The sequence below is a fragment of the Piliocolobus tephrosceles genome, chromosome 21, assembly GCF_002776525.5.
Source record: "Piliocolobus tephrosceles isolate RC106 chromosome 21, ASM277652v3, whole genome shotgun sequence".
Lineage (NCBI taxonomy): Eukaryota > Metazoa > Chordata > Mammalia > Primates > Cercopithecidae > Piliocolobus > Piliocolobus tephrosceles.
The window spans coordinates 17,322,240-17,347,344 of NC_045454.1; the positions used below are offsets into that span (position 1 = coordinate 17,322,240).

Consider the following 25,105-nt stretch of genomic DNA (forward strand, 5'->3'; position numbering starts at 1 on the left):
CTTGTTTTTTTTTTTTTTTTTTTGAGACGGAGTCTCCCTCTGTCGCCCAGGCTGGAGTGCAGTGGTGCGATCTCGGCTCACTGCAAGCTCCACCTACCGGGTTCCCGCCATTCTCCTGTCTCAGCCTCCTGAGTAGCTGGGACTACAGGCACCTGCCAGCACTCCTGGCTAACTTTTTGTATTTTTAGTAGAGATGGGGTTTCACCATGTTAGCCAGGATGGTCTCGATCTCCTGACCTCGTGATCCACCCACCTCGGCCTCCCAAAATGCTGGGATTATAGGCATGAGCCACTGTGCCCGGCCCCTCCCGCTACCCTTCTAAATTCTTTGGCTGGCTTACACATTAAACCGATATAAGGCAGAGTAACAGTAGCAAAAGGTTGAGCGTGGTGGCTCACACCTGTAATCCCAGCACTTTGTGAGGCTGAGGCGGGCAGATCATGAGGTCAGGAGTTCAAGACCAGCCTGGCCAATATGGTGAAACCCCGTCTCTACTAAAAATATAAAAATTAGCCTGGTATGGTGGTGCTTGCCTGTAATCCCAGCTACTCAGGAGGCTGAGGCGGGAGAATCACTTGAACCCAGGAAGCAGAGGTTACAGTGAGCCAAGATTGCGTCATTGCACTGCAGCCTGGGCGACAGAGCAAGACTCTGTCTCAGAAAACAAAAAACAGTAGCAAAACATTGCCAGGCATGGTGGCTCATGCCTATAATCCCAGCCCTTTGGGAGGCTGAGGAGGGCGGATGTCTTGAGGTCAGGAGTTCGAGACCAGCCTGGCCAAAATGGCAAAACCCCATCTCTACTAAAAGTATAAAAATTGGCCAGGGATGGTGGTGTGGCGGGCGCCTGTAATCCCAGCTACTTGGGAGGCTGAGGTGGGAGAATTGCTTGAACCTGGGAAGCGGAGGTTATAGTGAACCGAGATCGCGCCACTGCACTTCAGCTTGGGCAACAGGGTGAGACTCCATCTCAAAAAAAAAAAAATTACATACATACACGTGAGAGTTCCACAAAATATGAGATTCAAAGAAGGGTCAGAGGATTGAAGCTTATTATATAGCATCCTGACCTGCAGAAAAGAAGAGGGGCTTGGGGCTTCTGGGAGGTGGTGGTGACATAAGTTATGGGAGGGTGCAGGGATGAAGTGTATGGCGAAGAAAAGTTGTTACGCAGATTGTCTCTTAGTTAAGAAAAGTTTTCCCAGAAGAACAGGTGACAGTCTGGGCATCATGTCAACCTCCAGTCTCTTCTCCTGTGATCTGAGCTCATCTTCCCTGATCGAGAAGATTCCTGGAGAGGGGATTCATGATAATGGAGTTCCTTTTGGAGGACCCATGTACAGGCAGATAAGGGAAGGTCAGAGAAAGTCTCTGCATTTACTGTTTCCCTGAGTTCCCTCCGTTTGAAGTAATCAGCATATCAAATGGGCATATATTGGGGTGGTATGTCCGAACTTTTTCACAGGCATTCTTCCATGGGCTGGAAATACATTGGTACCCAAGAGTCCTTGTCCTCATGAGCAAATGTATATTCTGGCTTGGGGGAGGACACAAAATAAACAACAAAAATATCTTTTAGTGTTAAGTTCTAGGTAGAGGATTCAAATATGCTTACAAAGATGGTGACAGCATGGCCCTTTTAGACTCGGAGTGGCCAAGGAAAGCACTTAGGAGGTGAGATTTGGGTGTTTTGTTTGTTTCTTTCTTTTTTGAGACAGAGTCTTGCTCTGTCGCTCAGGCTGGAATGCAGTGGCGCCATTTCACCTCAGTGCAATCTCTGCCTCCCAGGTTGAAGTGATTCTCCCACCTCAGCCTCCACTTAAGTAGCTGGGATTACAGGCACCCACCATCATGCCTAGCTAATTTTTGTATTTTTTTGTAGAGACAGGGTTTCACCATGTTGGCCGGGCTGGTCTGGAACTCCTGACCTCAGGTGACCCGCCCGTCTTGGCCTCCCAAAGTGCTGGGATTACGGGCATGAGCCACTGCGCCCAAAGGTGAGATTTGAACAGAGTTGTGAAAGAGAAGAAAGAAGGAACCAGTCATGCCAAGATCAGGATCAGAGACATGAAGAGTCCAGCCAGAGGAGACAGCAAGTTCCTAAATGCCCCGAGGCTCATCTTTGTGAAGGGGCAGAGAGGAGGTATGTGTGTCTGGAACATGGGCCAGGGACAAGAGTAGTTTGCGATGAAGTTAGAGAAACAGGCAGGGACAGATCATATACAGCCATGAAGACCACAGTGAGGCCTTTGGCTTTTCCACGTGGGATTGGAAGCCATCTATGTGTTGGAAGCAGATTGATAAAGGTGTTTGATCTTACTGATCGAACAGGTGGCTCATGCCTGTAATCCCAGCTCTTTGGGAGGCTGAGGCAGGAGGACTGCTTGAGGCCAGGAGTTCGAGACCAGCCTGGTGGGCAAGATGGTGAGACCCCCTCTATCTCTAAAAAATTTAAAATTTAGCTGGGCAGGCCGGGTGCAGTGGCTCACGCCTGTAATCCCAGGATTTTGGGAGGCCGAGGAGGGTGGATCACTTGAGTTCGGGAGTTCAAGACCAGCCTGACCAACATGGAGAAACCCCATCTCTACTAAAAATACAAAATTAGCCGGGCATGGTGGCCCATGCCTGTAATCCCAGCTACTCAGGAGACTGAGGCAAGAGAACAGCTTGAGTCCAGGAGGTGGAGGTGGAGGATGCAGTGAGCTGAGATCACGTCATTGCACTCCAGCCTGGGCAACAAGGGCAAAACTCCATCTCAAAAGAAAAAAAAAAAAAATTTAGCTGGGTGTAGTGGTGTGCGTTTGTGGTCCCAACTACTCTGGAGTCTGTGGTGGGAGGATTGCTTGAGCCCAGGAGGTCAAGGCTGCAGTGAGGTGTATTCACACCACTGCATTCCAGCCTGGGAGGCAGAGTGAGACTCTGTCTCAAAATAATAATAAAATAATAAAGAAAAAAGAGGCTGGGCTTGGTGACTCATGCCTGTAATCCTAGCACTTTGGGAGGCCGAAGCAGGTGGATCACCTGAGATCAGGAGTTCAAAACCAGCCAACGTGGCGAAACTCCGTCTCTACTAAAAATACAAAAGTTAGCCAGGGATGGTGGCGGGTGCCTGTAATCCCAGCCACTTGGGAGGCTGAGGAAGGAGAATTGCTTGAATCCTGGAGGTGGAGGTTGCAGTGAGCCGAGATTGCGCCACTGCACTCCAGCCTGCGTGACAGAAGCGAGACTCCATCTCACAAAAAAAGAAAGAAAGAAAGAAAAAAGAGCAGAGAAGTGAAGTGACTTTGACAAGGACACAGAAAAGTTATGATTAGAACCTGGGCCTACTCATCTCCTACTCGTCAAACAACGCTAGGGGGTTGTTTACCCCCCTAGACTAATGTTTTACAAACTACAAGGCACAACCAGAAAATCAGTTCAGCGGGTTGCAGAATTGAATAAATAGAATATTAAGGGCCGGGCACGCTGACTCACGCCTGTAATCCCAGCACTTTGAGAGGCTGAGGTGGGCAGATCATTTCAGGTCAGGAGTTTGAGACCAGCCTGGCCAACATGGTGAAACCGCATCTCTACTAAAAATTCAAAAATTGCCAGGCGTGGTGGTTCAAGAATGAAACTCAGTCTCAAAAATAAATAAATAAATAATAAAAATACCAAAATCAGCCAGGTGTGGCTTTGGGAGGCTGAGGCAGGTGGATCACGAGGTCAAGAGATGGAGACCATCCTGGCCAACATGGTGAAACCCCGTCTCTACTAAAAATACAAAAAAATTAGCTCCGCGTGGTGGCGCATTTCTGTAATCCCAGCTACTCAGGAGGCTGAGGCAGGAGAATTGCTTGAACCTGGGAGGTGGAGGTTGGAGTGAGCTGAGATCTTGCCACTGCACTCCAGCCTGGAGACAGAGTGAGACTCCGTCTCAAAAAAAAAAAGAGAGAGAGAAAGTCATTGCCCTTGACTACCAGTGCTGCAAGGAGTTTATACACAAGCACATGGGTGGTTTCAGTGAGATCTCAGTGTGTCATAATTAAGTGCCTTAGGAAGGGCTAGGATTCAAGTTGGCCCAGGGCAGACTTTAGACGTAGGGGAATGGCCTGTTCAGCTGTTCAGCTGACAGGAGAGAAGAGGGTTGGTCACAGTAACCTTGAGTCTAGATTAGGGCAGAAGGACTAATTGTTGAAACAAACATTCTGCAAGAGCCCATTCTGGGCAATGTTGGATACACACTGATGTCTGAGACAGTCTTGGTCTCTTCTTTTATTGGGTTTCCTGTGCAGTTTTCACTAAACAGACCTGTCACCAGACAGTAATAGATGAAAATGGTTAGGGCTGTGAAGGGGGGCGGGGGGCATTGGTCAGAGTTATTAACACCGACTGATGGGGAAGACTGTGAATTAGGAATACTGAGCAGCAAGTTCTAAGCTAGAAACCAATTAAGATAGGGCTCGTTCCAGCATTAGGTTTACCTCTCCGAAAACGAAAGCCCAGCCTTCAGCAGGATTTGCCCAAAACACTCCCACAGACTGACGTGGACCCAGGATTCAACTCTCAGCCGGGCATTTTTCTCACTAATGCATACAATTGCCAAGCTATATGGCATACTGGAACCCAAATTCAGGAGGCAGCACAATCCCCTAGGAGAGAGGAGGGGCTGGGAGCCAGATGCCTCACAGCTGTCCAGTACAACTAGCTAATACACGGATCAGGATCTGTGCAAAGCTCTTTTCTTGCAGGGTGATTTTTTTTTTTCTTTTTTTGAGACGGAGTCTTGCACTGTCGCGTGGGCTGGAGTGCAATGGCACGATCTGGGCTCACTGAAACCTTCGCCTCCCAGGTTCACGCAGTTCTCCGGCCTCAGCCTCCCAAGTAGCTGGGATTACAGGCATTGCCACGCCGGGCTTTTTTTTTTTTTTTTTTGTATTTTGAGTAGAGACGGGGGTTTCACTATGTTGGCCAGGCTAGTCTCGAACTCCTGACCTCGTGATCCGCCCGCCTTGGCCTCCCCAAGTGCTAGGATTACAGGGGTGAGCCACCGCGCCCGGCCGCAGGGTGATTTTAAGGCCTTTATGGGCCCAAGTTGCATTATAAAATGTTATATCCCAGATTCACTGGAATATGTACGATGAGAGCAGGTGGCATTAATATTTTGCAGTCATGAACTAATTTGTAAAAACCGTTTTGTTTACATTAAAATAGTTCAAAAGCCAGCGACACAGGGATGATTGTTTCCATTTAGCAGATGTGGATACTGAGGCACAGAAAACGGTCAAGCCTTCTGCCCACAGTCAACAGAAAGGAGGAAATTCAAATCTCGGGTTGAGTGGCTTCAGAGCCTGAGCTCAACCATGACGAGTACACTGAAAAGGAAACCCCTCCTAACTAACTCCCGCTCCGGATTCCTTTAAGAACACAGAACGAAGTAAAACAAGATCAAAGCGTATGTAAATACGGACTAGAGGCTGCCGGGAAATAATCGCTGCGGTGAGTCCCTAGGGAAAGCAGGCTTCGGAGTCCTACTGCGCCTGCGTAACCCCATCTCGGCTTTCCGCCCCACGAATTAGCGAGGCTCATCTCTAACCCACACAGGCCCAAAGTTGTCTAATGTGCGCAGGCGCCCCTGCTGTGAGCCCGCCTCCTTCTCTGCCCTGCGCTTGCGCTCTTGCTCTCTCAGAGTTCGTCTTCGGCCCTTTGTACGACACTTCCTGCTTGTGGCGCGAGAGGGCGGTACTTCCGTCCAGAGGGTGGGAGGGGGCGGTAAGCGGGGGCTGGGGGGAGGGGGCGGGGGGGCCGCGCCGTGCGAGCCGTTGGGCCTGGCTCGGAGAAGGCGTCGCCGCCGCCGCTGCGGGCGCCGTAGCCGCTGCTGGGAAACAGAAGGAACGGGAACCAGCGCAGCGTGGCGATGGGCGGGGGTAGAGCCCCGCCGGAGAGGCTGCGCGGCTGCCGGTGACAGGTGAGTGCGCCAGCGCGTGTCCCCGAGCGCCCTCCCCCCGCGATGGTCGCGTCCGGGCCCCCCGCGGTGCCGCGATGGGCTGTACCACCCGTGCCCGCCGGGGGGACCGCGGCCCTCGAGCCCCCCCTTCCGGAGCTGAGTGGGGGTGGCCGAGCGGGGGCGGTGGGACCTGCCGCGGGGGTCGGGGGAGGTGGCGGCGGGCCGTACCACTGAGGCGGCGAGGGGAGCGCTGCGAGTGTGCGGGACGGGGAGCGCAGGCCCCAGCGTGCGCGGGCGGGGGGCTGGACCCGTGGGGCGCGGCGGGCAGATCGAGCCTGGCGTGCGCGGGCTAAACTATCGAGGGGGCAAGCCGCATCAAGTGTAGAGGAGTGTACCTTTTTGGCGCTGTGGAAGCCGTTGCTGTGCTGTATTTACAGGGGTGGGGGCATCTGGGGAGCATGCTTCCCGAAGTGTGGCTGGGTTGTATCACCACGGCGTTGGGGGAGCCCTGCTTAGAACGTAGGGGAGCCCAAATCAGAGGAGGACTGTGATGGTTTGTGATCTTTAAGGGACTGGGACGGGGCAGGACAGGCCCTAGTGGGTTTTAGGGGCGTAATTTGGGAGGACTGTGATTCCGATTGGTGAGGAGGGGTTTCTGTTTCTTGTATTTGACGTGTGTGGGGTTGGGGGTTTACACTGAGCTCAGGCTTTATTGAACTTCTTAACGACTTTGGAGGGAACGTCTTGGTTACTGGGGTGCTTTGGACCACGGAGGTGCTGCTCTGGATTCCATTACCCTCTCAGATTTTTCACCAGTCAGTAACAATTTTTTTCCTTCTATAGGGAAGGGAGGAAAGCTGCTTTAGAAATCACTGAAGTTGTCTGAGCTTTAGGCTCCACATTCGGAAGAGGAAGAGAGATTAGGCGTGGATTTGAGGAGCCCTGCCCCTGGACCAGCTTGTTAAAAGTTGGGAGGAAGGAGTGTTTGGGGGAACACCTCTTCCCCCTGGGAAAGCTTTCTGGGGGCATCTTGATCTTAGGATTGTGAGGACCTCTTCTCATTTGGAGACCTCTTGGGCTCAGCAAGATGCCTGGGCTGGAGTAACTAGGGCCTCCAATGGGCTGCTTTTCAACCTCATCCACTCCTACTTTTCCAGAGAAGCAGGAGTTCACTCGTGGGCTGACCTTGGTTGGCAGTGGATGTGAAGGGTCCAGGAACCAACGCAGACCATTACATACTCCTCTGTCGCTGGCCACGAAGCTGTTTGTGTCTCCCGGTTACCAGATCAGTCAAACATCATGTTTACACTCCCCACCAAGGCAGTAACAGTTGGCCTTGCAGTGAGGCCGGGAGCTGTTTTCCCAGCTGTTCCTCTTTGCATAGGCCAAGGGGACTTGGAGGGGGGTGCCCCTGGCCTAGCCTGGCCCAAGGAGGAAGGCTGCTCTGAAGGGCTTGGGACAGTCGATCCCCTGTGGATCTGGTGTCTTACTGTGGTCTGTGGACTGGTGCTGGGAGCACCTAGCCCCAGAGGTCTGTGGCCAGTATCCCTGCTCCCTAGGCCAGATCATGACCTTGGCTTGCCCTGTAGCCTTTGCTCTGGGTCTGGAGTTCCCGGAGGACTGGCTGCAGTCCCTGATTGACCCAGCAGACCTGGGCTGGTGATGTGGTCAGAGGGGGCAGACGGTTGCCCCTAGTCTGCAGCAGTGACTTCCAAGCTGACTGGCTTCCGTGCCTTGTGGTTCCTGGGGAGAAAGGTCCCACATCCCACAGTCTGTGAGGCAGCGGGGGCTCTGTATAAGTTTTCTCCACTAGGGGTTTGTTCCTCTGGTCCTCTCCTGCCAGCTTTTAGAGGCTTTGCCTGATGGGGCTAACAGCGGCAGTAAAAACAGTAATCATGAAATTGATGGCTGACAGTAACTGAGTGCATTCTGTGGGCCACATGCCGTTTGGAATGCTTCTTATAGATAAACTTGAATACTTGAATTCTAGAGCAGTAGGCACTGTTGTTATGCTTTCCCTTTTAGATGAGAAAACAGCAGCTCAGAGAGGCAAATCATTTCCAGAGCTAGTGGATGCCCAGTGTTTATAGCATTCACCCCATGCCAGGCGTGTGACAGGGCTTTTGCACATGTGACCTCACTTAAGTCTCAAAACATACCTGTGGTTAGGCCTATTTTATGGAGAGCTACAAGCTAGTTAGAAGTGTGATACCATTTTACAGATGAGGAATCATTTCACTCACTGTGAAGTGTAAAGATTTCCCTGAGGTCTCATAGCTGAAGTGGTAGAGGTGTGATGTGAGCCCTTGGCCCACCTTGGCCTCAGATCCTCTTGTCAAGGAGAAACTGGAGCCGTGGCTTTTGTCTATGAGCATATACTCTGCCCAGCCCTGCGCTTCAGGTTTTTTATGGTATTTGTGTCCTTTTTTTGCAGAGTCTGAAATTGAAGTTCAGAGGAAGAATTGCCTTCCCCCAGGTCTTATCAGACCCTATGGGCGCCAGGGTGGGATTTGAACCCAGGTCACTGAGCCCCTAGTACCCTGCATTCCTTGCTTACCAGGTTCCAGGCTGGGTGAAAGGAAGGAAAGACAGGATAGAGTCACCTCTGTCCTCTGTCCTCCACCTATAGAGGTGACTATCCTATGTCTTTCCTTCTTCTCACCCCTGCGTCTCAGGCTGCCCTGAGCACCTCTGCCTGCAGCCAGTCCAGCAGTTCTTGGTCCCTCCTCAGAGTGGAGCCAGGGCATCCTTTAACCCTGGGCAGGTGTGTGCTGGGAGAAGAAGATAGCAAGAGAGCTATGCGGGAGGTGACACAGCTACCAGGGACCTGCATTGGCTAGCGGCAGGATGGAGAAGTGGGTTCTAGCTCTGTGACCTCAGACCACACTGTTCACTCCCATACAGTGGTCTCAGAAGGACACCCACCTTGGGCTGTTGTGAGGATTAAATGAATTAATCCACGAGAAGCTCCTAGAATGGTGCCCGGCGCTGTGTAAGTCTTGGTTGGCAGTCATGCTTATGTTATGGAACTGAGGCATCCAGCCTCCCCTACCCCCTACTTTTGGTCCCCTTGAGCATTCCAGGCATCCATCTCTCCAGCCTGGCCTAGCTAGGATCCAGAACTTCGATGTTCTGGTTTCCAGCCTCTGTAAAGAGCTGCATGGAAGCGAGTGAGAGCACATGGTTCAAATCCAGCCCTGCCACTCCATGGTTGTGTGACCTTGAGCAGGCTCCCCTTCTGAGCTCATTTCATCATCGGTGTTGTGGGGAGGATAATTCCCACCTGATAGGATTATTGTGAAGGTTGAGTGGATTAATTTGTGGGAAGCATTCATAACTATGCTGGCATACAGTAAGCCTACCTGAAACGTCTCCTCACTGAGAAGAGTGCCTGACACATGGTGAGCCGTTGGTATATCTTAGCAATTGTAATTCTTAGTATTTCTGCCAGGACTTTGAAGGCCCTTGCCGGTTCACAGAAGCGTGTCAGAGAGCACTAGGAGGAAATCAGGGCTGAAATTAGCATCTCAGTTTTCCAGATGCAGAAACAGAGGCCGGAGGAGACATGCAATCAAGTCAGAACTGACAAGAGCAGCTCCCAGGCCCACTCCTCTTCTACACAGTGGCTTTGCAGCCCTGAGCCCCTGCAAGGTAGACACATTCGAGTCTTTTCAGTGGTCAGGCTCTGCTTTTTTTCTTTTTTTTTTGAGACAGGGCCTCACTCTGTCACCCAGGCTGGAGTGCAGTGGTGTGATCACAGCTCACTGCAGGCTTGACCTCCTACGCTTAAGTGATCCTTCCATCTCGTACTCTTGAGTAGCTGGGACTACAGGTGCATGCCACCATGCCCGGTTAATTTTTAAATTTTTTTGTGGAAACAAGGGTCTTGCTATGTTGCTCAGGCTAGTCTTGAACTCCTGGGCTCAAGTGATCCTCCTGCCTCAGTCTCCTGAGTAGCTGGGACTATAGGTGCATGTCACTGCCCCTGTCCACCACAGCTCGCAGTTCCAGGAGTGGCAGGAAGGCTGGGTTTGGGCAGGAGAGCAGTAGAAGTGCCTGCAGGGGTTGGCAGGGGCTATGCTGCACTGGCCTGTGGGCCTGGGTGAGAGGTGAGGATGGATCCTAAGGGTATTGTGGAGCCGAGGAAAAGGTTTCACTCACCCACCACCATTTACTGAACGCCTCCTGTGTGCCAGCGTTGCATCAGTACTGGGCATACAGCGGTGTACTTACCGAAGTCCCTATCCTTGTGGGGCTGAGGGAGACCAACCCGAAACAGGTGAATAAGCAAAGAGCCAGTTAGAAGGGGAGGTGCTAGGCAGCGAATTCAAATCGGATGACAGACTGGGCACTTCTTTAGATGCATGCGGCTGCGCGGAGGGCCTCTAAGCTGATCCCAGTTTGGCAAGGTGAGGCAGTCATGTGGGATGGGAGGAGAAGGAACAGCCCTCCAGGTGGAGGGAACCATAGTGCAAAGGTCTGAAGGGAGGACAGAGCTTGGTGAGGTGCAGGGACAAGCCTCACGGAGGCCTTTGTGGCTTGGCAGAGCGAGGGAGCAGGGAGGAGATGAGTCCAGGGGCTGCGGGGCAGGCAGGGCCCTGTCACTGGGAGCCTTGTGGACTGTCTGTGAAGGAATTTGGAATTTCAGCAGGAACAGCCTGGTCAGATTTAGGGTGTTAGTAGGTGACATAGCAGAGGGTCACAGGCTCCTGCCTGGGGGGGTGGGTAGATTTAAGTAAGCGGAGCAGGGCGTTTCACAGGCCTCCCACTTCCCCCCGAGTAGCATCACTGCCTTACAGCCAGCAAAGGCCCGAGGGTTGCCTCCCTCTCCTGTGGTTTTCACACCATGTTCCCCAGAGCCCGTGGCTGTTACTTTTAGGGAAAGAGGAGGGGAGGCTCATTGGGCTGATTTCTCTGCCCTTCCCTCCCCAACCCAACCAGCCGGACTAATACTGAATAGCAACACAGAGCAGCAGTCACACCTGATACAGACAGCACCCGCTGACCCTGCGTCCACGCTACTGTGGGCCTGCAGGCCTGCGCCATTCCCGCTGCTCCTCTGGAATTGGAAAGACCAGGTCTTGTGACTGGCGCCCAGCACCAAGGTCTCTGGCGGGCCTCAGGTGTGGTTGATATTACGAAGGCAAAATAAATGAGGGCCAGGTTGAGAGTGTGGGCATGTTTCTCCATTGTAGCTGGGTGATCAGGGAGGACCTCCCTGAGGAGGTGATGTGTGGGCAGGGACTGCAGTGCCATGAGAGAGCTATGGGAGTATGTGGGGGAAGACGTGTTAGACCCAGGAGGAAGCTTCTCTGATTCCCGCTTTACAACGGTGAGAACTGAAGCCTGGAGGGCCTCTGCAGCTTGCGCTGGGTCCCCCAGCCAGGAAGTGTTGGGGACAGGCTATGAATCTGGGCCTCCAGAGATTCCCCCAGCACAGCTCAGTAGCCCCTGGTGAGTGTGACTTCTGATCCCACCCACGGGCTCCCCACTAAGGCTTAGTGCAGGGGCAGGCGCCCTGGCGTTTTGTTTTTTTTTTTTTGAGGTATGTTCCAGGGTATCTTCCTAGAAGGACCACAGCCCCTCAGAACAAATCTCTAGGGTCCCCAGAAACCCCCTGGGATGGGTTGGGATGGAAAGGAGTGTCTTTCAGACTTGAGCTCCAAGCCCCTGGAGGACCCAGGGACACCCCTCCCCGGGCCTCTCTTCAGCTTCCCAGAACTCTCAGTGGAAGGCCCTCAACCACGGGCCTCCGGGCCGCACGGTGGGGTGGTTCCATGGCAGGCGCCTCTGGATAGCCAGCCAAGCAGCGAGAGGCCCAACTCGGGGAGACAGCCTGGGAGCAGGACCAGGAGGGAGGGAGCGAGTGTGGGAGGGGTGCTGGGTGGGAGCTCAGCCTGGCCCCCTTGGGGCAAGACCCACTGCCAACTCGGCACCCACAGCAGGGCCCGGGTGCTCTGAGTGTGCCGAGTAAGGGACGGCAAGCCAGGCCGGCCAAGAGGAGACTGCATGTCAGAGGTCCCCGCAGGAGTTTCTTCAGCCCAGCCGTCCTGCCGGAGAAGCTCGTTCGCAGATGTTGTTTCTAAGGGTGAGGCCAGAAACCCAAGCCTTCCTTGGTTTGCCACTTCGTGGGCCCTTTCTGAACGGGCTGGGGTAGTTCCCGCTCCCCGGTTCTCCTCTCCAGCCTGGCTTCGAGTTCTTCATGGTCTGGTGGGTCATTGGTGTACCGTTACCCAGCTGGGGCTGCTGAGTGACCTGGTCTCGGGGGCAGCTGACGTGGGTGAGAACCCTGCTCCTGGCACCCCTCTTGGTGGCCGTGGAACCCTGGGGCCTTATTTCATCTCCCTAAGGTGCAGTTTGCTCAGCTGTAAACGGGAACCTTCCTGCTGAGCGGGGTGGTGGGGAGGATGCAGGGAACTGCTATGTTGGAAAGCACGGGCCTCCTGAGGAGGTGTGGGATGAATTTGGGCTGATGCTGCTTCTGGTGATTGCCAGGCAGGACTGAAGGCACCGGAGAGCACAGAAGAGGCTCTGTGGGGCAGTGGGCACGGGCTTGTTGTTGGTCCTTGGGAGAGAGTGGTGGGGCCTGTTAGCTGATGGGAGGGCTCCAGACAGAAATATGAATCATTCCCACCGCTGCACTCCTGCCCAGCCAGACACTGTGTGTTTGCTCTGCAGACCTGCACAGCAGCCTGGGAGGTGGGCAGTGTTAGCACCCGCATCCTGTAAATAGGAAACTGAGGCCCAGGAAGCCACATAGAGTGTTGGGGTCATTCTCGTGAGTAGTTCGCCTCTTTGTGCTGGGCACTGCTGTGGAGCTTGAGGTGTCTGCTCTCACTCATCCTCACCAGAGCCTGGCAGCTCGCTGTCATGATTGTCCCCGTTTTACAGGGGAGGAAACAGGCATAGAGAGGTTATTGGATTTGCCCAAAGTCCAACAGGCATGACGGTTGAACCCTGCTCTGTCAGCGAAGCTGCCTTTTGAAGAATGCCTCATCCCCTTGTCCTGCTTGCTGTGACTGGAGTTGTCACTGTTGTCATCAGGATTTCTTTCCTGCTTTCTCTTCTCCTAGACAGAGCTGGCACAAAGTAGGCCTCAGTCATCTAGAAATGACTCCATTCTGTTCCTGCTCGGGAGGTGGGGTGTGGCTGCTGCTCTCCACCCCCAATACCATGATCTCGGCGCCTCCTTTTCCCAGAGCCCAGGGGGAAGGGATGAGGATGGGAGGCACCCCGTCCCCACTGCCCTGGGGGTCTGATTGCTGAACAGCCTCAGGAGCCGGCCCTTGGCTGTTCTTGGTCATTCGTGTGTTCCATCCATCACCAAATATTGATTGAATAACTACTATGTGCCACGTGTAGTTCTGGATGTGATCAGAGGTGGCAGAGAGGTTGTGTTGGCCTGTGAGTGCTTGGTGTGGCTGAAGGAGGGAACAGAGATCCACCTGGATCTAGAGCAGAGAGAGGCTTGGGAAGGCTGCTGAGGAGCCCCTGTGATGTGAAAGCCCGAGGAGGTGGGCTGGACAGGGGTGCAGTCAGGTAAAGGCCGCAAGGGGTGGTGGAACAGCAGGCCCATGTGGTTGGAGCCGGGGGAGTGGGTGAAGGGGAGAGAGCAGGGTGGCAGGGCTCAGGGCCTAGGCTGTGGTGGGGAGCCAGGGCTTTATCCCCAAAGAGGAGGGACACAGGTGGGTGGGGAGGGACCTGTGTGGGAGAGAGCTGGCTGGATTCAGGTGGCAGCCAGGGATGGAGAAAGCAGACCATATTCTGCTTTGGAAACAGGGTCCCCTAGAGCCCAGCTACTCAAACTGGTGTCCGAAGGTCTTGGGGGTTGGGAGGAGGTGTCTGCAGGGCGTTGACTCTTTTTAGCTGTGTGTTTTCATTTAGATGATATTTTCAAAGAGTTAATAGGGGTATGTTGGAAATTGTCGGGATGATTCCTTTAGAACCAAGTAGTGACAGCAGTAACCTTAGCTGCCACTCCATGTCTCTGACAGGCTCAGGATGGCCCCTGACTTCAGAGTCCTTTATGTAATTGCTACCTGTTTTTCAAGCACTGGCCTTGTGCCCAGCTGTATGTGAAGCCATCTCATTGGGTCCCCAGGACAACCTATGGTTATCAGAAAAATTATCTTTTTAAATTTTTCATTATTTTTTTGAGACAGGGTCTGGCTGTGTCACCCAGGCTGGAGTGCAGTGGCACCATCATGGCTAATTGCAGCCTTGACCTCACGGGCTCAAGTGATCTTCCCACTTCAGCCTCCTGAGTAGCTGGGACTACAGACACGCACCATCACGCCTGGCTAATTAAAAAAAATTTTTTTTTTTTTAAATAGAGATGGGAATCTCCCTGTTTTGCTCAGGCTGATCTTGAACTTTTGGGCTCAAGTGATTCACCTGCCTCAGCCTCCCAAAGTGCTGGGATTACAGGCGAGAATCACTGCACCTGGCCTACAAAACTTATCTTTTGGGATAACATAAACACGTGCTTGGGAAGATTGTTAAGATTCCATTCTACAGGCCAGGCACAGTGGTTCACACCTGTCGTCCCAGCTCTTTGGGAGGCCGAGTGGGGGGGGAGTGGATCATGAGGTCAGGAGTTCAAGACCAGCCCGGCAAGATGGTGAAACCCTGTCTCTACTAAAAATACAAAAATTAACCAGGCATGGTGGTGGGTAATTTTTGTCCCAGCTACTCAGGAGGCTGAGGCAGGAGAATTGCTTGCACCTGGGAAGCAGAGGTTGCAATGAGTCAAGATCTGGCCACTGCACTCCAGCCTGGTGACAGAGCGAGACTCTTGTCTCAAAAAAAAAAAAAAAAAAGATTCCATTTTACAGATGCGGAAGCTGAGGTTCAGAGAAGTGACCTGTGTAGCGTGGAAGTGGTAGAGTCAGGATTTGAGTTGACTAGAGGTGTGAGTTTGGGCCTGAGTCCTGCTCCAGTTCCCCAGATAAGCTGCGTTGGGATGCGGGAGAGATGGGGTGTAGCATGGGAGCTTCTAGCCGGGCTGGGATGATCTGACTCCTCTTGGGCCTGTGAGAGTCACACTCCCGTCTCCTGCCTTTAGGCTCCTGGTGCTTAAGCTTAATTAGCAGGGATTCTATAGAGCTGCACTCCAGAATGGTAGCTACTAGCCATGTATGGACTTTTTTTTTTTTTTTTTTTGAGACGGAATCTTACTCTGTCACCTAGGCTGGAGGGTGGTGGCGCGATCTTGGCTCACTGCAACCTCTGCCTCCCGCGTTCAAGCAGTTCTCTGCCTCAGCCTCCCGAGTAGCTGGGATCACAGGTGTCCACCACCACGCCTGGCTAATTTTTGTATTTTTAGTAGAGACAGGGTTTCATCAACTTGGCCAGGCTGTTCTTGAACTCCTGACCTCGTGATCCACCCACCTCGGCCTCCCAAAGTGCTGTGATTACAGGCATGAGCCATCGTGCCCGGCCTCACATATGGCTTTTTAAGTTTTAATTAATTACAATTAAATAAAAGTAAAAAGTCAGTTCTTTAATAGCACTAGCCATCGTTGAAACGTTTAGTAACCACGTTTCCGTCGTTACGGAAAGGTCTGTGGGCTAGTTCTGCTCTGGTTGTGGCCCCTGTCCTGCACCCACTCGCTGTGACTGTGTGCATGTGACTCTCTCCCTGGGCCTCAGTTTTCCCATGTGAGGAATGGGGATAGTAACACAGGCTGGCTGTGAAGATGAACATTAATCCATGCCTGGCGCTTTGTGAGCACTCACTGAGTATTAGCCTTGATGCAGACCCACCGGTTTCTCTTTCTGCCACTGGGCCCTGCCCCAGAGCTCCCAGGGAGGTGGTGGCGATGCAGAGCGACGTGGGTCAGGGACACCCCATGCAGTCCGACTAGAGGGCTCCCGTGCTTGTGTGCACATCAGGGACGGTAAGGGAGGGCTGGCTGGGATGTGGGAGGAGGCGACACAAGATGGGAGGTGGCCCTGTCTCTTGGGAGCAAAGGCAGAGGGAGGTGGAGGCCACTAAGGGCTCGGAGGACAGGGGTCCGGGCTCCTTGGCTGTGTCCCTGCTGTCTCTCGCTGTAGGTATTCACCGAATCTCTCCCATTCTCGGTTTTCTCATCTGCTGCATATGGGTCCTCATGGTCCTCAACTGAGGCACCTAGTGAGCCTGTCAGGCCAGTGCCCAGGGCTTATCCTGAGGACAGCTCCTGGAGAGGAAGGCTGTCTCCCTAAGGACTCCTGCCCCACCCTGGGTGCAAGGGGTTCCACCTGCTGCCCCCTCCCCCACTCCCCAGCTCTCCTCAGGCTGAGAGTTCCCCTCTCCAAATAAGAGCCACAGTGCTGACAGTGGCCCCCAAGGCCCTGCCCAGCAGCTTCCTCTCTAGCTACATCTCCCGGCCCTCCCCTTCACCAGCTCCTGTGGGCGCCTCAGCCCTGCTCCTCCCCTGCCTGCCTGCAGTGTTCCTCCTCAGGTCTTCCCCTGGCTCTCTCACCTGCTTCCGGTTCTGCTCAGACTGCACAGTCTCAGTGTGCCCTTCTGTCACCATCCTATTTTAAATCGGAAACCCCTGCTCCCTTTCCCTGCACTGTATCTTCTGAGTGCTCCTTTTCTCCATGGCATTTGTCAGCTTTGGCTATCCTAATTTGTTTATATGTTTATTTTTTATTTTGCTGCCTGTTCCCTCATCCCCTCAACTCCCCAATGGCAGGGAGTTCTGTTTTGGTCACTGCTGAATCCCTGGTGACCCGAGCAGTGATGACGCAGGGTTGGTGTGATATTTGTGGAATGAATGAATGCAGGACTTTTTTACCTTCACTTGGCACAAATGCTATGGTTCTGTTCACCACTCCTGCCTTGAAATAATGAAAGCTGTGGGCCCATCCCTGTGCTGAGTGGAGCTGGGGACACAGTGGGGGCTAGGACAGACTGTGTCCCTGCCTTGTGGAACTCAGTCCAGTGGGAGAGGTGACATTACCCACATAGTCATGCAGGTGACAGAGGCAAGCGCTGTGAGGGGAAGGGAAGGCTGAGCTCTGAGAGTCGGCTGCTGGTGGGAGGTCAGGGAAGGCCTCCCTGAGGAAGATGGGTGAACAGAGTGCCAGGCAGGGGGTACAGCAGGTGCAAAGGTCCTGGGATGTGAGAGCAGGGAGTCTTCATGGGGCCAGGAGAAGGGGAGATTGTGTGTTGGAGGGAGCAGACCAATGAGGCCGGAGAGCAGGCGGGGCCAAGGCAGATGGCCCCTGGCAGCCTCCATAGGGGCCTTGGACGTGATCCATGGGCACTGGGGAGAGGTCCTGAGCAGGGGAGGGACAGGGTCAGAACTGCCTGGAGGATCCTGCTGGTCACAGCATGGAACTCTCAGGATGTGTGGAGCCCGTGGCCTGGCAGAATAGAATATTTGACATGATTTCTGTGGGTGCTGTAAGGCCCTGGGTGGTGTGAGGGGGAAGGCGTGTTGGGGGGGTGGCAGGGAGGGGAAGGAATCTGCTCTGTGCTTATTCTTGTCCCTGTTTCTTTTGCAGCCTGCCCACGGCTTCAACCTGCCTCCAGTCCCACCTGCTCCAAGCAGACAGATGGGGCGAGTATGGGGAGTGTGGGGAGCGTGTTTAAAAGAAAAAAGAAAAAAAGTCTCTCTTTTTTTTTGAGGTACCCAGACCTTTTCAGGAAAAAAAAAAAAAAAAAGTCTCTTCCGTGCCACCTTCTCACCAAGGAGGTAGAATAGGTAAAAAATTCACCTGCTCAGAAACATACAGTATAGAAAGTGAAGTTTCCCGTGTCTCCACCCATCAGAGGAAATAATGATTTTTTTTTTTTTTTGAGACGGAGTCTTGCTCTGTCCCCCAGGCTGGAGTGTAGTGGCGTAATCTCTGCTCACTCCAATCTCTGCCTCCTGGGTTCAAGCAATTCTCCTGCCTCAGTCTCCTGAGTAGCAGGAATTACAGGCACCCACCACCACGCCTGGCTAATTTTTGTATTTTTAGTAGAGACAGAGTTTCACCGTATTGGCCAGGCTGGTTTCAACCTCCTGACCTTGTGATTTGCCCGCCTCGGCCTCCCTAAGTGCTGGGATTACAGGCATGAGCCACTGCGCCCAGCCAATGATAATAATATTTGATACGTGTTTAGCAGTTGACCTTTCTGACTCTTTTGGGAGGACTTTATGTGGATTAACTCACTGAACCCTCCCAATAGCCTTAGAGGTATGTGTGGTTATTATCTCTGATATACAGATGAGGAAACAGAGGTGAAGAAAGGGAACGTGACTTGGTGACTTGCCCAGGGTCCCACAGCAGGTGACACAGCCAGGGCTGAAATGCTGGCATTTGGTTCCTGAGGCTGCCTTGACTCCTGTACCCACTCTCCTGCCTCTGGTAGTGTAGGCTATTTCCTTCGGATTTCTTTTTTCTGTGCGTGTGAGATTTAAACACATACCTCCTCATGCCCTGAAGTCTAAGACAGTGTATCCTGTAAGGTCCATTATTGATCATATAACTGCTTTTCTGAAAAGAATGCGATAGGTGAGTTTTATCCGTGGATTGCGAGGTACATGCCAATCTCAGTGACGTCAGCATGTGAAACAGTACACATACTGTAGAATTGAGGTGATAGGGCATGTGTGTGTGTGTCTCAGAAAAGGCATCCTAGCTGAGTTCTGTTGTGCCACGAGCCTTCGTTAGCGAATGCTGATGGCCTTAGTGTCGGCACAGCGGGGCTGGTTTCTGTGTTTCTGTGCTCAGGATGGCCTGTTGTGTTGCGTGGCCAGACCCTCTTCACGGGCTGGGTGCTGTGCTGAGCCCTTCCCTGCGTGAGCCTGTGATGAAAGCACTGCTGTCTGTCCTTGCAGGGACAGAAGGACACGGAGGCTTGGGAGGCTAGAAAGTGGGCAGGGGAGGACCCCAGTCCAGATCTGCCTGACTCTGAAGGCTGTGTGGCACGGTGTCGTGGGGGAGCCGGGCCGCCTGTACTTCCTGAGATCAGGTCATAGGACAAGTCATTTCACTTCTGTGCCTCAGTTTCCTCATTATCATAGAAACAGTAGGAATGTCTGCTTCAGAGGGTTGCTGTGAGAGTTACATTGGTATGTGCAAAGCACTCCGATGGGCCTGGCACGTGGTATGGGCTATGTGAGCCTTGCTCTTTTTAGTAGTCATGTTATTAACCAATATTATAGCACTAGACCCCTGTTGTGAGCTTTTAGATTGTTGCCAGGTTTCCCTATTTCAGCAGTACATACTTAGGACAGCGGTCCTCAGCTGGTGGTGGTTTTATACCCCAGGAGACATTTGGTGACGACTGAAGACACGTTTGATTGTCATAACCAGGGGAGGGTGTGCTGTTGGCTTTAGTGACTAGAGACCCAGGATGCTGCCAAACCTCTTCAGGGTGCAGAAGAGTCCGCACATCAGGGATTCTCTGTCCCCAAACGTCACTAGTGCTGAGGCTGAGAATTCCCACCTTAGAACCTTTGTGCCCCGGCACTGGCATTTTCTGCAGGAGAAACTCCTCCAAGCACATGGACATTTTCCACTTTATCAGTTTTACCAGAATGCCCTCACAAGACGCTGGGACCAGTTTATAGAGTGGTGAATGGCTGGTGGCAGATGAGGGAGCTGGTTCCCTCCTTTCTTGCCCCAGGTGCCTTTCTGCTGAGTTGCAATGAGCAGATGCCGCCTGTTACACCACTAGTTCCTGTTGTCTTTGGCTTTTTTGTATGTTTTTTTTTTTTTTTTTAGACAGAGTCTGGCCTTGTCACCCAGGCTGGAGTGCAGTGGCACAATCTCAGCTCACTGCAACCTCTACCTCCCAGGCTGAAATCAGCCTCCCACCTCAGCCTCCCAGGTACCTGAGACTACAGGTGCACACTGCCACGCCTGACTACTTTTTATTTTTTTATTTTTATTTTTTTGGCAGACACAGGGTTTCACCATGTTATTCAGGCTGGTCTCAAACTCCTGGGCTCAGGGGATCCTCTCGCCTTGGCCTCCCGAAGTACTGGGGTTACAGGTGTGAGCCACCATGCCCGACCAGTTTTTTTTTTTTAGTTTGTTTCTTTGTTTTTTGAGACGCAGTTTTGCTCTGCCTCCCAGGCTGGAGTGTGGTGATGCAGTCATAGCTCACTACAGCCTCAACCTCCTGGGCTCAAGCAATCCTCCTAGCTCAGCCTCCCAAGTAGCTGGGACTACAGGTGTGCGCCACCACACCTAGGTAATTTTTGTATTTTTTGTAGAGATAAGGTCTTGCTATGTTACCCAGGCTGGTCTTGAACTCCTGGTCTCAAGAGATCCTCTTGCCTCAGCCTTTAAAAGTGCTGGGATTACACGCGTGAGCCACCACGTCCAGCTTCCTGTTGTCTTTGAATTTATCTCCTGAGCAAGTCTTCCTCTGGGCACTGTGGAAAGGCACAGATCTGAGTGCAGGCGACAGAGGCTTCTGAGGAGGTCGCTGCCACCTCCCCAATGAGCCTCCGCAACACCAGGAAGGGAGCCCCACCCACCAGCTCCAGCTCCAAGAGACGCAGATCTCTGCTTCCCCACCTGCCTCCCTAGCCCATCTGTGCTGTCTGGCATCAAAACCAGGTCAGTAAGAGGGGGCGAGAGAAAAAGGACTTAGTAAGTGGCAAGGAAAGGAATTGAGCTTATTTTGAGCCTGTTCCGGGCACAGGGCTTCACTCTGTACACATTCATTCCACAGATACTTGTTAAGTACCCACTCTGTGCCCAGCACCATACATAGCTCTGGGGATCCAACTGTGACCAAGGCAGCCAAGGGTCCTGCTTTTGCTGTGCTAACGTTCCAGTGCAGGTGGTGGGCAGTTAGCGTAAACAAACGCATACAGTAACATCGGTGGTGATGGGTGCTTAGGGGAAAATGAAGGGTAAGGGTAAGGGGAGGTAGGGTGGGCATGCTTTGCTTAGGGAGGTTAGGAAGGCTTCTCAAGAAAGGGATGTGAGCAGAGGCTGAAGAGAGTGGGGCGGGGCCCGAGTTTCCACCTGAAGGTGCAGTGTGTGCAAGGCCCTGAGGTGGACTGTCCTGGTGTGTCCTGGCAGCTGAGGGAGCCAGGCACTGCTGAAGTGAAATGCCTTCAGAGAAGCAAAGGGGGATAGAGAGTGCAGGCTGCGTAGGGTGCTGGGTCTGCTGTGGGGACTTTGGCTTTTATGCTGCACGGGTGGTGGGTTCAAGCGGAGGAGGGGTGGGAGCTGACTCAAGTGGTCACAGGGCTCCAGAGTGCAGGAGGGGCGTGGGCAGAGTGCTGTCTGACTTCTTTCATTCTATAACATTCTCTCACTCCTTCCCTGCTGTATTTAGCAACAGTTCAGTCCTTTTCGTTGCTGAGTAGTGTTCTACTATGGATCTACGTGTTTGTTTATCCATTCTCTTGTGGGTGGACTCCTGGTCTGTTAACCAGTTGGGGGTTACTGTGAGTATTGCCGCTGTCAGCATTCTAGTACAAGTCTTTTGTACGTACACTAATTTTCTTGAGAGGAATTGTTAGGTCATGGGGTAGGCATATATTGAGCTTTAATTTTGACTGCTGAACAGTTTCCCACGGTGGTTGAACCATTTTGCAACTCCCACCAATAGTGAGTAAGGGTTCTGGTTCCTCTGCATCCTTGCCAGCACCTGGCATTGTCAGTTTTTAAAATTCGAGCCATCCCAAGTAGGTAGTTGTAATTTGCATTTCCCTATAACTAATGAGATTATGTGTGTTTCTTGGTTGTGTGGGTGTCCTCTCCTGTGAGGTGCTCTTACTCTTTTTACCTTGCCTCCCAGGTGGCTTGCCTTTAGTCAGCAGCTGCAGCTCTGGCCCAGGCCCTCAGAAGACTCATGCCCAGGGACCTTAGGAAGTAGTGAGTGGGGTGGGGCCGTGCAGGGACTCCCCTCGGCAGGGCGTGCTGCGGGGGTTCCACAGGCAAGTGTCTGTCCCCCGACGTGGTGTCCTCCGTCGGCAGCCCCCCAGTGAGCAGGCCATCTTCTTGGCTGCAGTGGCTGGTATTTCATTACCACAGGACTGCGTCACGAACACCTCAGCTGAGGCGCCACCCTCAGTAGGGGGACAGGGAACGATCCAGGCAGGACGCAGGGGATCTTCAACTCCTCCGCCTGCTCTCCCTCCAGCTGTGCTGACTCCTTAGTTGCTGAGATGAGATTGTAAAAAGCAACTCTGTTGATCCCAGCAGCGGCCAGGGCCTCCACTGCTTCTCGGCTGGGAGACCCAAGGTAAACAGCTTCTGTTCTCTGAGCTTCCGTCCTCACCTGGGCATGGTCACCGACTGTCTGGTGGGGTGTTGGGAACCTTCAGGAGAGACTCCATGGGAGCACCGGCACCCTGCCCAAGGCCACCCAGCTGGCGGTGGCTCTCGGACTCTGGAACCCTGACCGCTCTTGGTCACACCTGTCTGCCTTTGCTTCTTTCTGGAGTAACGGCAGCCGTGCGTTTGGCTGTTCACTGGGCCCCAGGCAGTAGACCAAGTCCTGGGCCCACAGTGGCTGCTTTAGTGCTGCCAGTAGCCCCAGTGCTGCTGCATCACGGGGCCCTGAGAGTCAATGTCCCTGGGCTGCTATGGGCCAGCGAGCGGGGAGATGAGACATGGAGCCCCTGTTCTGTTCCCTCCGCATCAGCTCTTCCTTTGGACTCTGAGTTCTCCCTCCCAGCCGTTTCGGAAGTATTTTGAACTGAGCTTGCATCAGGGAAGGCGTGGTGTAGGTCCCTGTAGGGGATGGGCTTCTCTCAGTCCCAGCCATAGCCCAGAAGGCCCTTGGTGTTCTCCCCTGTCCACCTCTCCCTGACTTTCCGCTCACCAGGCCCCTCCTGCCTCAGGTCCTTGCATTTTCTGTTCCCCTGCTGAAATGCATTTCCTCATGTGTCTACACAGCTCACTCCCTCAGTTAACTCGGGTGTCTGCTCACAAGTCCCCCACACCAAGCTAACATCCTGTTCTTCCCACTCTCCAGCCTCCCCATCACCTAATGATTTGCATATCTGTGTAGTTTTCTGCCCCTCCCACCAGACTGTGAGCCTCATGAAGGCAGGGCTGTGTCTTAGTGATATTCTATTGCTGGTACCATCTGGAGCCTAGGATGCACCCCAGAAAAGATTGGTGTCGTGAAGAGAGTCTGGTAGTGTGTCCCTGGCTGTGTCTGTTCCTGGGGTGGGGATCCATTGCGGGCACTTGGCCTCTTTCTTCCTGTGCTCATTAGATATCAGATGCTTTGCTGGTCCACTGCCTTAGTGTATATGGGTGTTGGGAGGGTTGCTCCAAGAGTGCACAAAGCGCACACAGTGCAGCCTCTGAGGTCGGGAAGCCTTCCTGGAGGAGGCACTGGTTTAGCTGAGACCTCAAGGAAGAGGGAGAAGAATGCCCAGAAGGAGGCCCTGTCCCTGATGGAGGCCAGAGGGAAGTGCTTGAGTGACAGAAGCGTAACACGGAGAGTGAGGTGGGGTGGAGAGGCTGGAGAGGTCAATGTCATGGTCCTTAGCCTTTCCCGAGGGCTTTCTAGGTGCACGTCTCAGCTCATGCACCTGGAACGCAGGGCAGCAGAGGCCAGGTCCTGAAGGGTCTTGGATCCTCAGCTGAGGAGTTTGGCTGTTTTGCTCATAACACCAGGGAGCCACAAAGGGTTTTGAGCAGGAGAAAGACAGGTTCAGCGTTGAGGATCCCTCTAGCTGCTGAATGTGGGGGGAGTGGGAAGGGAGCAAGAGTGGAGCGTAGGAACTCGGGGAAGAGGTGGGGGCAGACCCGACTAGAGCCAGGCCGCCGGCAGGACGGGGAGAGGTGGTCATGTTAGAGGTTGACACACAGAACAGTGAGAGAGAAAGAAATACATACATATTTATGTTTTTTGAGACAGGGTCTCATTCTGTCACCCAGGCTGGAGTGCAGTGGTGCGATCAAGGCTCACTGCAGCTTTGACCTCCCAGGCTCGAGTGATCCTCCTGCCTCAGCATCTCGAGTAGCTGACATTTCAGGTGCACACCGCCATGCCTGGCTAATTTTTTAATTTTTAATTTTTTTGTAGAAAAAATTACATAGTGAGACAGGTTCTCACTACGTTGCCCAGGCAGGTCTCAAACTCCTGGGCTCAAGGGATTCTCCTGCCTTCCTCCCAAAGTGTTGGGATTATAGGCGTGAGCCACTATGCCCAGCTGAGATGTGGGGATGTTGAGGATGGAGAGTCTGGCAGTCCTGTGTGTTGGGGTTGTGGGGTGCTGGGCATGTTGCTGGCAAGGGGGGGCCCTTATTGCTGCTCCCAGCCTCACATCATTGCCTTTGCAGCTTGGAGCCCAGAATGTGATTTCTCACCCTCCTGTTTACTTCCCTGTCATTGTCCATCTTGTCTTTCCTCCCGCTTCCTCCCGCTTACCTCCCTTCTGCCTGGGGCCTGGGCAGCCTGCCACTGTCACATGCCAGGCAGTAGCGTGTCCGGCCTACCAGCTCCCCTGGGGCACGAGAGAAAGCTGATGCCCACGGAGTCCCTAGAGCCAGCTGCCACTTCTCTGGGGGCCACTGTAGCTCCCGACCTGCTGTCCGCAAATAACCCCAGGCTGGGAAAGGCAAAGGCGCCTTGGTCTCTGTGGACCCTGGCCAGGCCCCAGGCTCCAGGTAGGGGCCCAGCTGGCGCTGCCTTGCGCCCTCCTCCCCTCTGCTCCGGGAACCTGAGACGAAGCAGTGGCCTCGGCGTCCCTCAGTCTGTCGGTTGCTGGTCCCTGAGGACAGAAGTGGAGGTCTTGGGGTAGGGACCAGGGCCTTGGTCAAGCCCCTGGGACTGGCTTCTAGGCCCCAGACCGTGCATACGCAGTAGGTTGCTTTCTTGTTCAAGATCTTGGGCTGTCTGAGACCTGTCTTTTCTCTATCATCTGACCAGGGGAGGAAGGCCGCTGAGGCTTGGGGAGTGGCGTGGGATGGCATCTGGGGACGGGAGTGTGCTTAGTTTGTTGAAGGTGGCAGGTTGGTGGCTTCCTGGTTTGGAAAGAAGGGAGGGGGAGGAGAGAGAGAAAAGAGTACGTGTGCGTGTGTGTGTGTGTGTGTAAGATGGGACAGGCAGATGCTGGTGGCTCTGTGTGCGCGTGCGGACACTGTGTGTGTGTGTGTGTGTGTGTGTAAGATGGTGAGGGGACAGGCAGATGCTGGTGGCTGTCGCACACGTGTGTGTGTGTGTGTGTGTGTGTAAGATGGTGAGGGGACAGGCAGATGCTGGTGGCTGT

At 53.4% G+C, this 25,105-nt stretch overlaps 1 protein-coding gene across 12 annotated transcripts in view; it reads left to right on the plus strand.

Annotated features, from left to right (window-relative positions):
* Window positions 1-5,739: 5,739 nt before the first annotated feature.
* The window catches only part of AKT2 (AKT serine/threonine kinase 2), a 52,211-nt gene continuing 32,845 nt past the window's right edge, over window positions 5,740-25,105 (plus strand). For 2 of the 12 annotated variants that reach the window (XR_002735150.3, XM_023229456.3), the window contains exon 1: window positions 5,743-5,948. The gene's annotated coding sequence lies outside the window, so the exon portion shown is untranslated. Of the gene's footprint in view, window positions 5,949-10,282; window positions 10,337-10,394; window positions 11,051-11,071; window positions 11,382-11,869; window positions 12,016-22,022; window positions 22,120-25,105 lie in introns of those variants that run through there. The other 10 variants (XM_023229455.3, XM_023229457.3, XM_023229448.3 and 7 more) reach the window with 9 other exon arrangements.